Here is a 14210-nt window from a genome sequence, read left to right as displayed (position 1 = left end):
TCCAATCCCACAGGCACCCCCTATCAATCCAAGGGCCATTCCTGCCAGTATAGTAAGTAGGCTGGTAGCAGATCCACAACTATTCTTCTGCTCCTTCACATCCAAATTCATCAGTCTTATTCCAAGCTTTATAACAAGAAAGACAAAACCTGTAGCAGTTTCCATTTCTTCACCGACTCCATCCAGAAATAAAACCAGCATCTAGACTTATAATCATTCCAATCCCAGATGATTACACACTGACTTAAAAACACAATAAATCACAGAAAGAGCAATAGGCTTCCATAAGTGCCAAGATCTTTTGCCACAGTAGACCCACATACTGAAACATAGCTTAAACACAAGAAAAAGACTGTAAAATTGCCAGTTTAACATGATAAAGTCCTTTAAATGGGAAGTTAATAAATCCCTTTTTAAAATCCGTGAAAACACAAAGAGTGGAAGGAAATGAAAAAGAATATTTAAGACCTGAAATAGACATAGAAGTAATAAAGAAAAACACAAACTAAGGGAATTCTACAAATGAAAAACTTAGAAATTTGAACAGAAACTAGAGGCAGGTGTTGAGAAGATAATACAAGAGATGAAAGAGAGAATCTCAGGAATCGAAAAAACAAAACAAACAAACAAAAAAACCTAACATAAAACATCCAGGGTATCTGGGAAACTATGAAAAGTTCAAATCTAAGAATAATAGAAATAGAGGAAGGAGAAAAATCCCAGCTCAAAGGGGGAAAAATACTTTCAACATGATCATAGAAGAAAAAATTTCTAACCTAAAGAAAGGCTACTATAAAGGCTCAAGAAAAATCTAGAACACCAAATAGATTGAACAAGAAAAGAAAATTCCCTCAGCACATAATAATCAAAGCACTAAATGTACAGAATATTAAAGGCTGCAAGGGGAAAAGGCCAAGTAACATATAAAGGCAGATTTAGTAGGATTACATCTGACTTCTCAATGGATACTCTAAAAACCAGAAGAGCCCAGACAGAAGTACTGCAGACTCTAAGAGATCACAAATTTCAACCCAGACTGTTATTCCCAGCAAAATATTCAATCACCATAGGTGGAAAAAAATATTTCATGATAAAGTCAAATTTATCTACAAATCCAGACCTACAGAAAGTGATAGAAGAAAAACTCCAACCTGAAGTTAACTACTCTCATGCAAACACAGGGACTAAAAATTTCACACCAGCAATATCAAGAGGGAGACACACACACACACACACCACTACTGCCACTACCACCCCCACTGCCACCACCACAATCACCACCACCACCACCACCACCACCAACAACAACAACAACAACAAAATAAGATGAATCATCAATCTTTAGTCATCGATATTTCTTAATATTAATGATTGTAATCCCCCCAAAAAAGACATAGAGTAATAGAACCAATGTGAAGATAGAATCCATTTTTTTCTGGATCCAAGAAACACACCTCATCAGCATGGGTAGACATTACCTCAGAGTTAAGGGTTGAAAACTATATTTAAAAAAAATGAATCTAAGAAGCAAGCTAATGTAGCCATTCTAATATCTAACAAAATAGACTTCAAAACAAATCAAGGAAATAGATAAGGACACTATGCACTCATCAGAAAAAGTCACCAAAATGACATTTCAATTCTTCTTTTAAATTTAATTTAATTATTTTATTCCCATTGGTCTTTTGATGGCATTCATGTCTATGTGTGGGTGTCAGATCTCCTGGGCCTGAAGCTAAAAACAGTTGTGAGTTCCTATGTAGGTTCTGAAAATTGAACCCAGGTACTCTGGAAGAGAAGCCAGTGCTCTGGATTGCTGAGCCATCTCTCCAGCCCCAACATTTTAATTCTTAACATCTATATACCCAAAACAAGGGCACCCATGTTTGTAAAAGAAACATTACTACAGCTTAAATCACATACTAAACCACACACAGTTAGTGGAAAACTTCAATACTCACTCTCATCAAGAGACAGATTATACCAACCAAAAGTAAGCAGAGAAATGCTGGAGTTAATATTAAATAAACTAAATGTTAACTAAACCAAATGGACCTAACACAGTCGGTTTCAACTTTCCTAATCCAGTGACTTAATACAGTGCCTCATTGTGGTGACCTACCCCCAACAATAAAATTAGTTTCATTGCTTCTTCATAACTCTAATTTTGCTACTGCTGTGAGTTGTAATATAAATATCTGTATTTTCAAATAGTGTTAGGTGACCCCTGAGAAAGGGTTATTTGACCCCCTAAAGTGGTCATGACCCATAGATTGAGAACTACTGACCTAACATTTCACCTACACATAAAAGAACATACATTCTCTGTGCCTCATAAAACTTTCTGTAACGATCACATACTTAGACACAAAGCAAGTCTACAAAAAATTTCATGGATCCTATCAGACTACCATGCAATAAAGGCAGATAACAACAACAGAAACAACAGAAAACTTACAAACTCATGGAAACTAAATAAATCTTTCCTGACACAAATAAGAAACAAATCAAAGACTTTCTAGAATCCAATGAAACTGAATACACAGCATATCCAAACTTATGGGACACAATGAAAGTAGTTCTAAGAGGAAAGTTCACAGCACTAACAGCCTACATAAACAAACAAACAAACAAACAAACAACAAACTGGAGAGATCATATAGTAGCAACTTAATAGCGTACCTGAAATCTCTAGAACAACAGAACTGTAATCAAATCCAAGAGGAGTAGACAAGGAGAAATAATCTAATTCAGAGCTAAAATCAATAAAAGAGAAACAAAAAGAGCAATAAAAAGGATCAATGAAGTCAGTTTGTTCTTTGAAAATATAAACACAATAGACAAACTCTTATCCAAACTAACTAAAAGGCAGAGAAAGAATATCCAAATTAATAAAAGAATTCTTTATAAACTTTGAAAGGACAATTCTCAACTTCATATAACAAAACAAATAACCCAGGATACCTAAAGCAATCCAGAGCAATACAAGAACTCTAGAGGCCTCACTGTTCCTGATATCAAGTTGTACCAAAAGGGTATGGTAATAAAATCTGCGTTGTATTGGCATAAGTATAGACATGTTGCATTATGGGATTGAATTGAAGACTCAGATATAAATCCATACTCCTATAGACACTTGATTTTTGATAAAGAAGCCAGAAATGCACACTGAAAGAAAAATAGCATCTTCAACAAATGGTGCTGGTCAAATGGATGTCTGCATGTAGAAGAACGCAAATAGATCACAATGCACAAGACTGCTCTATATGTATCAAAGACTGTAATATAAAATCAGATAAACTGAATCTGATCATAAAGAAAGTGGGGAATAGCATTGGACACATTGACACAGGACAAGACTTTCTGAACAGAGCACTGATAGCACAGGCACTAAGATCAATTCATAAATGGGACCTCATGAAACTGAAAAGCTTCTGTAAGATAAAGGACACCATCACTCAGCAGATTTTTAGCAATTCTTCATATGATAGAAGGTTAGTATTCAAAAAATATAGATATCAAAAAACAAATGCTCTAATAAAAAAAAAAGGGTAGAGATTTAAATAGAGAATTGTTTTTGAAGTTGAAAGTAGGGTTTTTTATTTCACTTGGATTGTTTAAAAGAAACCAGAAGTTTGGCTTAATGTTTAAAATAGAGGTGAACACATACAAAACCAAAAACCTGAAGAAGATACTACACACTGGACTTATCTGGGGGAGAGGAGGCTATTTCCCAGGCATGAAGCTACTTCAGGAAGATGTCACAGTGCTCAGTAAAGGGTGATGGGATAGCCTTGGAAAGTATGTTTTCACACAATGCAGGTAAAAAAGGGGGAAAGTAAAAAGTAATCAGGGCACCAACCAACATTCTTAGAGCAGGCATTCATCATGTAAATCCAGAAAGTATAAGCATAGGTGGTGTTGGTATAGAGATGCTGGAAGCTGTCAGCCAGTGGTATAGCCTGTAGTAATTTCCCAAAGCCTTGACACTTCTAGGGAGTAAAGCCAGCATTCTGTTTGTTGCTTTTTGGGTTACAAAGGTCAATTTCTTCATGAGCCACATTATTGAGATCACCACACAGTGCAAGAGGTTTTCGGAAAGCCAAATCATTTAGAAACTTTCAAAAGCCTTCATCCCAACATTGCCAGTATTCCAGTCTTATCAGACCCCTGCCTGCATTGAGAACATAGGCTGTTACCAAGACAAAGAAGTCAAATTCAGTCACAGTTACCCTGCCTTCTTGATCATATTCTTCTTCACCAATGCCATATGAGACTTTGAGTGGGTACTGGTGGGAAAGTGGAGTGGCCACACCACCATATTCTTTTTTGTCTGATGGATCTGACCAGCACTGATAGGTGAGTCCAGGCAGCTCTTGAAGTTCAGCTAAGAGTTTGCTCTCTGAGCATTTGATCTCTTGGAGGCGCACAGTGTCTGGCACTTCTTCCTTTACCCAACCAAAGGCTTTCTTTTTAATCCAGACTCAAAGCCCATCCACATTCCAGGAGCATATCTTGAGTGTGGCAACTTTGCCACTGGGTGTAGGAGGAGCTAAGGTGGGAGGAGTTAGGAAAGGAAGAGGAAGAGGAGAGCTAAGGAGGAGAGGAGGAAAAGGAAGAGGAGGAGCTAGGAGGAGAGGATAGGGAAAGAGAGAGAGGAGATGGAGGTGGATGTTCATGTGTCTGTAGCAGTCAAAGGTAGTTGGTATATCTAGGTTGGGTATTGGGTTACAGTTCTGATTGTATGGGTATTTTGTTACTGATCATAATCAAATATATAAGCCTTTGATTATTCTTTAAGCATTAGAACCTCATCTTTCTACTGGGCCCATGTGGATGGCGGGATGGTCAGGACAATGCCCAGCCTTTCAGAGACAGTGTGGAAGATTGGCAGAGCCATCTCCCATGCTGACATCTCATGGGGTGGCAGGACTAGTGTTTCTTTCTGGCCATTTCTAGCTGCGGTGTGCATGTGGCCTCTGGTCATAGAACATGGTGGCTGAGCTAGGCAGAGCCACCGCAGCTTAGATAGTCAGCTTGACCGGAGGCTGATTTTAAATAATTACTTCAACAATTGGGTGAGGTTTTCTGATCTGGTGGGTCCTTATACAGGACAGAACCAATCCTGCAGCCTCATTTTTCTTTGCTGTCTCCTTATTCTTTTTGGTCTCTGGCTCCTACTTGGGTTCTTTTCCATCTTCAGCAGCCCACTGTCTTCCCCCATTTTGGCATCCAAAGTAGTGTTTACTGCATTGCCCGACCTCCCAGTGAAGCAGGGAGCCACTCACAGCACAAAGAATGGAGGCTCTAAATAGAGAATTTTCAATAGAGAAAATTCAAATGCCTGAGAAACACTTGAAGAAAAGCTCAATATTCTTAGCAATCAAAGGAAATGTAAATCAAAACTACTTTGAAATTCCATCTTACTTCTGTCAGAATGGCTAAGATTAATAACACAAGTGACCTTTCATAGTGGCAAGAATGTAGAATAAGGTGAATACTCATCCATTACTGTTGGGAGTGCAAACTTATATAGCCACGATGGATATCAATATCCCAATTCCTCAGACATTGGATATCTATCTATACCACTCTTGTGCACATACCCAAAGAACATAAGGACACTTGTTCAACCATTCTCATTGCTGCTCTAGTCGTAATAGCAAGAAACTATAAACAACTTAGGTGTCCTTCAACAGAAGAATGGATAAAGAGAATGGTACATTTACACAGTGGGGTTTTACTCAACTGTTAAAAACAATAACATGAAATTTGCAGACAGAAGGATGAAACTTGGAAAAAATATACTGTGAGTGCTGTGCCCCAGAGCCCAAAAGATAAAGATGGTATGTATTCACTTATATATTGGTATTAGTTACTAAATAAATGATAATAAATTTATAATTTGTAAACCCATAGAGATTACATATAGAGAAAGGGACTGGGGCAGGGCACATGTATTTCCATGGGAGGGGGGAATAGAATAGATTTTATAAGTGGATCCAGAGCAGGCAGGGACAGGAGAATCATCTCGGGAGAGAGAAGAAAGATAGTGTTGATGGAGGGGATGCAGGAAGAGAAAGATGGAACTGAGGGACATTTGAGTGATGATATGGAACTTAATGCTGTGGAAACTTCCTAGAATATGTGCAGGTGATCCTAATGAAGTCTTCTTATAATGTCCCTAGAGTCCCAATTGGCCATCTCTTGTCACCAACTGAGGTTTTCTGTAGCAGGACTAGGTTGCATTCAATTGAGTTGCTGGCCAAAAGGAGTCCCATGGAAATTCCCAGACAACCCAGAATTTTGCTATGACAATGGGTTCCTCTCAACAAACCGACAGTGGGTTCTCATTGCTGACAACATCCACACAACTCAGTGAACGAAAGAAAGTTGAGCTGGTGTCTACATGAAGCCTTCACTCCTACATTCCAGTGTGTTTGGTGCTAGAAGGTACTCTCCAGACCACCAAAGAGAACCACAAATGTCAACCCAACCATAAAATCTCTGACATACACTTTCCACTACCTACAAGATGATGATAGGGCAACTGTGGCACAGAACTTGTGCAAGTAGCCAACCAATGTCTGATTTGACTTAAGACCCATTCCATAAGACAGAATCTATAACCACTACTGGCTGTGTAATCAAGAACCAGAGCCTAAATAGCACAGAGATCTAGGGTAAACCAAACACTACTGGTCTAAAAAAATTAATAAGATGACTCCTTGTGATATTCTGTTATACTCATAGATGAATAACTTATTCAGTGACTTATTATCTGAGAAGCTTCCTCTTGCAGCAGACAAGAACAGATGCAGAGACACACTACTTGAAATTACAGGGAGAGAGAATGAGAGAGGGGGGGGAGGGAGAGAGAGAGCGCTAGCTCAGAACACACAACTTTGAATGGGCTATCTCCATCAAATTCCTTCCCTCAGAGCTCAGAAAACTCCATAGAAAGAAGAGGTAGAAAGAATGTAAGAGTCAGAGGAGATGGATGACAGCAGCAAAACAACTGAACAAGGCTCATATGAACTTCCAGAGACTCAACCGGTAAGAACTGAGCATACATTTGTTTGTGCCAGGTCTTCTGTGTATATATAATAGTTTTCAGCTTGGTGTTTTTATAGGACTCTTTAGTGTGTGAACAGGTGAGTATCTGATTTTTGTGCCTTTTTTTTTTTTTTGGATCTTTTCCTTCTGTTAGGTTGCCTTATCTATCCTTGATTGGATGATTTTCCCTTTATCATGTTTTATTTTGTCATGTTTGGTTGTTATCTGGTAGAAGCCAGCTCTTTTCTAATGAGATCAGAATGGGAGTAGATCTGGAGGGGAGGTAAAGTTGGGGAGAAACTGAGAGGAGTTCAGGAAGGGAAACTGTAATCAGGATATACTGTTTAGAAAATGTTTTCAATAAAAATGAACAAAAAGAAAAAGGAAAATGCAAACAGTAAAGAAAATACAAAAGGAATCATTATAAGCAAAACTAAATAATTTAATGATGTATTTAAGAATTTGGAAAAATAAGAAGAAACCGAACCAAAATTCAGTAGATGGCAAGAAATAATAAAAAAAAAATTAGAGAAGAAATTAATGAAACAGAAATAGTGTCATAGTTTATTTTATGGGCTAGTAAGGTCTGCACTGTCCTCATAGTTCCTTTGGTTTGCATATTGGTTGTCTTTCACTCTCTAACACGCATACATCCTTCTGTCTCCTCCATTGCCTCTCCTTTCCCCTTTTGTTCTTTCACTTTCTTGTGACACATACTAATATACAGAAAAGAACAGCCTAGAGATTCTGTCAATATTTTGCCTAAAAATCCTGTTCTCCAAATTCCAATCTAAATTACATTCAAAATGTATCTTATTATTTAAGTTAATTTTACTAAAGGTATTACTACGTACAGTTATAAGAAGCTGCTTTTCCTAGCCCCTGTGAAATTCGTTGCACTTCTGGCTCTTGCCATTTCTTTGTTGCCCATTTCCACAACACTTTGATTATATTCTCACTCCTGTAATTTTCCTTTTATAATATACGAGTCAATTATTGTTGTAGTCATACTTAACAAACAACTTCTAATTCAGTGGATTGAAATGATAAATTGGTAAGCAACTCACCTATGTGGATAGGGTGGCCCCCTGTTGAATTTCCTAACGTGACCTGTAATCACCTGTTCTGTGGTGCTTTAGCTATAGGTTATTTATGAAAAACAACAGGGGATAAGAAGTTAAATACTCATCTTTGATACTGTTGATATATGAGGTTGCCAAATTGCTGATGTTTAATTGAAGGCACACAGGACACAAAGACAGGAAAACAACCAGAGTTATGGCAAATTAAAATAGAAGTGATGAAAAGAGGTGTAAATTTCAATGTCTGTCTCTGAGGCTTGAAGCAAAAAAGCTGTCCTGAAGGGTAGCTTCATTTGTAAGAATTTAAACATATCTCTTCTTTTTCTAGGAAGATTATCAAGGCACCTCCTTTTTACTGCTGGAGGGTGTAATTGTCATGGTGCACCTGAACCTATGCTTACCTGAGTTCTGTCTGACGTTGTGTGATTGCATCTACTAACTGTTGGAGATGCTACTGGATCTCTCCAGATTAACATCTGGATTAATTCTTACTGAAAACAGTATTATTTTGTTGTTCACCAACCTCCCTTGATTAATAGAAGTTCATTTTTGTACTTAACTCTCTTATTCAGGCTATGAGACATAAATTTCTTCATAGAATTAGAAAGTTGAACTAAAAACTTTTAAACTGCTTTCTATTAACATACTTTTGAAAGTATATATTTCTTTCACCGTTTAAGTGTCATTTCCACTCTGTTCTTCCTAGTTACTTGATTAGCTGTCTTATCTTTGTGTGCACTTCAGATGTTATCAGCAGTCAAACAATATATTGAATAATACTTAACTCTGAGGCAAAAAGGTAGAGCATCTTTATATCTGATTGAAAGGTGATGGTGTCAATATGATGGCCCAGGCAAGACTTTGGTATGCATTGCAATTTCAATATTAGACACTGTGTTATCTTTCAAATGAAGCCTTTTTGGAGGGCATTATTTCAGAACTACCAAAAGTACATAATTTTTTTTTAATTAATGCAATGTCTTATGAATGGCAGAACTTCCCCATGGTATTATTTAATTTATTGGTGCAGAGGTTTTCCATGGTGTTATCAAGACAGTTAGTATAGAACTTTCACCATGATGTTATCTAGGTTGTTGATAGTTTTCCCCATGTTGTTTTCTGGATTGTAGGTCTATATCATTTCCGTATGAGTATTTAAGTTGTTCGGGAAGAGCTTTCTTTAATTCCTGGGGACACTAAAGAAAGCAGAAAAGCATAACAACATGTCCAGTGCACTGTGCCAGCACATCCTGGAACACTGATATGAAAAACCCTGTAATCACACTGAGGATATTTTCTGCTCTGTACTGATATTTCATATTCAAACGTGTTTAGTAGTAAATTCGGGCAACATGAGCAAAATGATTTCAAGTTTCAAGTTTCACTAAATGACAGTATAGAATTCTGAACCAAACAAATGTTAAAGGCTTGCCAGATTAATGGCTATGAATGCATGATTTTTACTCACAGGCTTTTCATGGTTAACAAATAGGAATGTCCATTTGCGTGTTATATAGTCTCCATATTTTAACTTTGTAGCACTTGTTTGTAGCACTTGTTTATCACTGAGTAGAAGAAGGAGTATCAATAGGTTCTCAGTCTGCATGGATAAACACACTTTAAATCCGGGTTCTTGAGGAAAGAAAGAAAGAAAGAAAGAAAGAAAGAAAGAAAGAAAGAAAGAAAGGAGGGAGGGAGGGAGGGAGGGAGGGAGGGAGGGAGGGAGGGAGGGAGGAAGGAAGGAAGGAAGGAAGGAAGGAAGGAAGGAAGGAAAGAAGGAAGGAAGAAACTGTGTCGCTCAAGTTAATTAAGACAATTTCAACAATGATAATGTAGTTTCTTTTGTTCTTCTAAATGCAAATTTATGATTCAAAGTTTGTTAAAGGCACAAGAAATAGGGAAATGAAAAAAAAAACCTAAAAGTTGATGTCAGGATGCTTACTATGCAATTTGATAATCTTTTATTATAAGGACATTATGACTCTCAAATACTGAAATCCAGTTTTAATGTCCACAAACATAGAAGAATGGTGCATAAAATGTTAAGGAGTAATGATAATAAGGATAATTACAATGACCCCATAGACATAGAAGCAGACGAATTGAATTATGACTTTCTTAACTGTTAGCCAATGGTATGGATAATAGACTGTGCCTTTGAAGCTTTGTATTAAGGTCATTTCAGCTGGATTTCTAACATGAATTTAGTGTATGCTCTGCAAGCATGGTCCTCTGCAGAAGGTCCTCAGAAAGACTGGCAATGGGTAGCCTAGATGCAGATATTCCTGATGTATCTCAGAGAGGTGTTCAGGGACTCAACATTTTGTTAGCTAAAATGGGGTTATTCATAATATTCACTATAGCTTCTGACATATCACCTACTGAGATCCCCAACAATGCTCCTAAGACCCTGAATAGTCATTTCCCACTAAAATCAACCCAATTTGCATTTCCTGCAATGTGCTGTTATCAAAGAGCGATCTTAAAAAAAGAAAGGAAGGCAGTAAAAGGAAAAAAGAGATAATTTATCAAAGTTATTTATATCAATTTAAAATTCAGCTTATCAAATCATGTATATAAGTTTAGTATATGTCCCAAGTAAATTCTTTTGCTTGCTGTTTCCACTTAGTCTTGCTGACATTGATGAATTTGAATAAATGGAAAAGAGTACATTAAATTAGGTAAGAATTAATGCTTTTCTGTGTTTTTCATCCTTTGTCCTAAAGCCTTTATCTGAAATACAGAGTTCTACGGAATCTATCAATTATATGCTAGTTTCCTTTTGTCATTAACTAAAATAGTTTTCTCCTAAGTTTATAGCCATGTGAATCTTCTTGAATCATAAGCCACCTTTCTTAAACAAGGCATTTTGAAATGCCAACAAATAAATGTCTTTGTCTGAGATGTACTTAGGTAATTTAAATCGTGAGTAACAACAATACATTTATGTACTTTGTATATCTATTTAACTCTAGAAGCTGTTTATTGAACTTTGTCAAGCCAGCATGAAAATCCACCAAGTCACAGTATGAAACTTAGTGAGTTGAGGTTTAAGTATTTAATGCACTTGATTTGGTCTTTTAGGCCCAGTAGGGAGCTGGGTAAGTGCCTAGGTTATTAAGAGTTGCCATAACAAGTCCTCTTTTCTTTTCTGAGAGAGGTGTAGGGGTGTCAGAATAGACCAAGTCTTTGCAAAGCAGTTGCTAATTCTTCATGCAGCATGCCCCTGAAAAGCCTTGCTGATGGTAGGGTAGCCTATCACCAAGAAACCCATCTGCCTAATTGCAGAAATGTGCTCCTTTCCCTCCACCTTCCACTTTTCTCATGAAAGTTTTCTTTTCTTTTTGAGATTATAACACAATTACATCATTTTCCCTTCCTATCCCTCCAAATTCTCCCATACACACATCCTTGTTCTCTTTCAAATTTATGATCTCTTTTTCATTAATTGGTATATATATACATACACGTATATATGTATGTATATACATGTATGTATATATGTATATACGTATATATGTATATACCCCTAAGCACATAAGTGCAATCTGCTCAGTCTATATAATGCTACCTGTATGTATGTTTTTAATGGCTGACCATTTGATATTAGAAAACCACAATCAAACAAAATGCAGACTTGTGGAGCCCACTCCCACCAGAAACATCTATAATGTAACTTCTGTAATTTCTCACACTTAATGTGGCATCTTTTTTTATTGGATATTTTACTGATTTACATTTCAGATGGTATCCCCTTTCCCCATTCCCCACCTTCCCAGAAACCCCTTATCCTGTCCCCCCTCCTGCTACTTCTATGAGGATGTGCCCCCACCCATCCACCTACTCCACCCTCCCTGCCCTCGAATTCCCCCACACTGGGATATATAGCCTTCATGGGACCAAGGACCTTCTCTCCTACCAGTGCTTGACAAGGCCATCCTCCACTACATATAGAGCTGGAGCCATGGGTCCCTTCAAGCATATTCCCAGGCTGGCCCTTTAGACCCTGGGAGCTCTGGTTTGTTTTTTTGTTGCTCTTCCAATGGGACTACAAGCCCCTTCAGCCCCTTTAGTCTTCTTTCTACCTCCTCCATTGGGGACCCCATGATCAGTACAATGGTTACCTTCAAGCATCCACCTCTGGCAGAGCCTCTCAGGAGACAGGTATATAAGGATCCTGTCAGCATGCACTTCCTGGCATCCACAGCCATGCCTGCCTATGGTGACTGCACATGGGCTGGATCTCCAGGTAAGGCAGTCTCCAGACGGCCCCTCCTCCAGTCTCTGCTCCACACTTTGTCCCCTTACTTGCTTCCGTGAGTATTTTGTTACTCCTTCTAAGAAGGACTGTAGCACTCAGACTATAGTCTTTCTTCTTCATGAGCTTCAAGTGATCTGTGAGTTGTATCTTGGGTATTCCGAGCTTCTGGGCTAATATTCACTTATCAGTGAGTGCATACCATGTGTGTTCTTTTGTGATTGGGTTACCTCGCACAGGATGATATTTTCTAGTTCCATCCATTTGCCTAAGAATTTCATGAATTCATTGTTCTTAATAGCTGAGTAATACTCTATTGTGTAAATGTACCACGTTTTTTGTATCCATTCTTCTGTCGAAGGACATCTGGGTTCTTTCCAGCTTCTGGCTATTATAAATAAAGCTGCTATGAACATAGTGGAGCACATGTCCTTGTTATATGTTGGAGCATCTTCTGGGTATATGCCCGGGAGTGGTATAGCTGGGTCCTCAAGGAATGCTATGTCCAGTTTTCTGTGGAACCGCCAGACTGATTTCCAGAGTGGTTGTATCAGCTTGCAATCCACCTGAGCTTTTGATCTTAGCCATTCTGACTGGTGAGGTGGAATCTCAGTGTTGCTTTGATTTGCATTTCTCTGATGACTAAGGATGTTGAACATTTCTTTAGGTGCTTCTTGGCCATTTGAGTTTCGTCAATTGAGAATTCTTTGTTTCGGTTTGTACTCCATTTTTTAATAGAGTTATTTGGCTGTCTGGAGTGTAATTTCTTAAGTTCTTTGTATATATTGGATATTAGCCCTCTATCAGATGTAGGATTGTTAAAGATCTTTTCTCTGTTGGTTGCTGTTTTGTCGTATTGACAGTGTCTTTTGCTTTACAAAAGCTTTGCAATTTTTTGTCAATTTTTGATGTTAGAGTATAAGCCATTGGTGTTCTGTTCAGGATCTTTTCCCCTGTGTCCAAATATTTGAGGCTTTTAACCACCTTCTCTTCTATTAGTTTCAGTGTATCTGGTTTTATGTGAAGGTCCTTTATCCATTTGGACTTGAGCTTTGTACAAGGAGATAAGAATGGAGTGATTTGCATTCTTCTATATGCTGACCTCCAGTTGAACCAGCACCATTTGTTGAAAATGCTATTCTTTTTTCAATGGACAGTTTTAGCTGCTTTGTCAAGGATCAAGTGACCATACGTGTGTGGGTTCATTTCTGGGTCTTCAATTCTATTCCATTGAGCTTCCTGCCCATCTCGGTACCAATATCATGCAGTTTTTATCACTATTGCTGTGTAGTACAGCTTTAGTTCAGGGATGGTGTTTCCCCCAGAAGCTTTTTTGTTGTTGAGAATAGTTTTCACTATTCTAGGTTTTTTGTTATTCAATTGAATTTGCAAATTGCTCTTTGTATCTCTATGAAGAATTAACTTGCAATTTTGATGGGGGTTGCATTAAATCTGTAGATTGTGAATTTTGGTAAGATGGCCATTTTTACTATATTAATCCTGCCAATCCATGAGCATGGGAGATCTTTCCATCTTCTGAGATCTTCGATTTCTTTTTTCAGAGACTTGAAGTTCTTGTCATACAGATCTTTCACTTGCTTGGTAAGATTCACACCAAGGTATTTTATATTGTTTGTGACTATTTTAAAGGGTGTCATTTCCCTAATTTCTTTCTCAGCCTGTTTATCCTTTGAATAGAGGAAGGCTACTGATTAATTTGAGTTAATTTTATATCCAGCCACTTTGCTGAAGTTATCAGGTGTGGGAGTTCTCTGGTGGAAGTTTTGGGGTCACTTAAGTATACTATCATATCA

General features: G+C 37.8%; 1 pseudogene; it reads right to left on the bottom strand.

Moving 5' to 3' along the window:
* Positions 1–244: 244 nt before the first annotated feature.
* Positions 245–14210, bottom strand: part of LOC114610237 — a 52677-nt pseudogene continuing 38711 nt past the window's right edge.

Source organism: Grammomys surdaster, unplaced genomic scaffold (genome assembly GCF_004785775.1).
Source record: "Grammomys surdaster isolate TR1022 unplaced genomic scaffold, NIH_TR_1.0 126035, whole genome shotgun sequence".
NCBI lineage: Eukaryota > Metazoa > Chordata > Mammalia > Rodentia > Muridae > Grammomys > Grammomys surdaster.
Note: the sequence above shows the minus strand (reverse complement) of the source record. Positions and strands in the feature narration are given on the sequence as shown.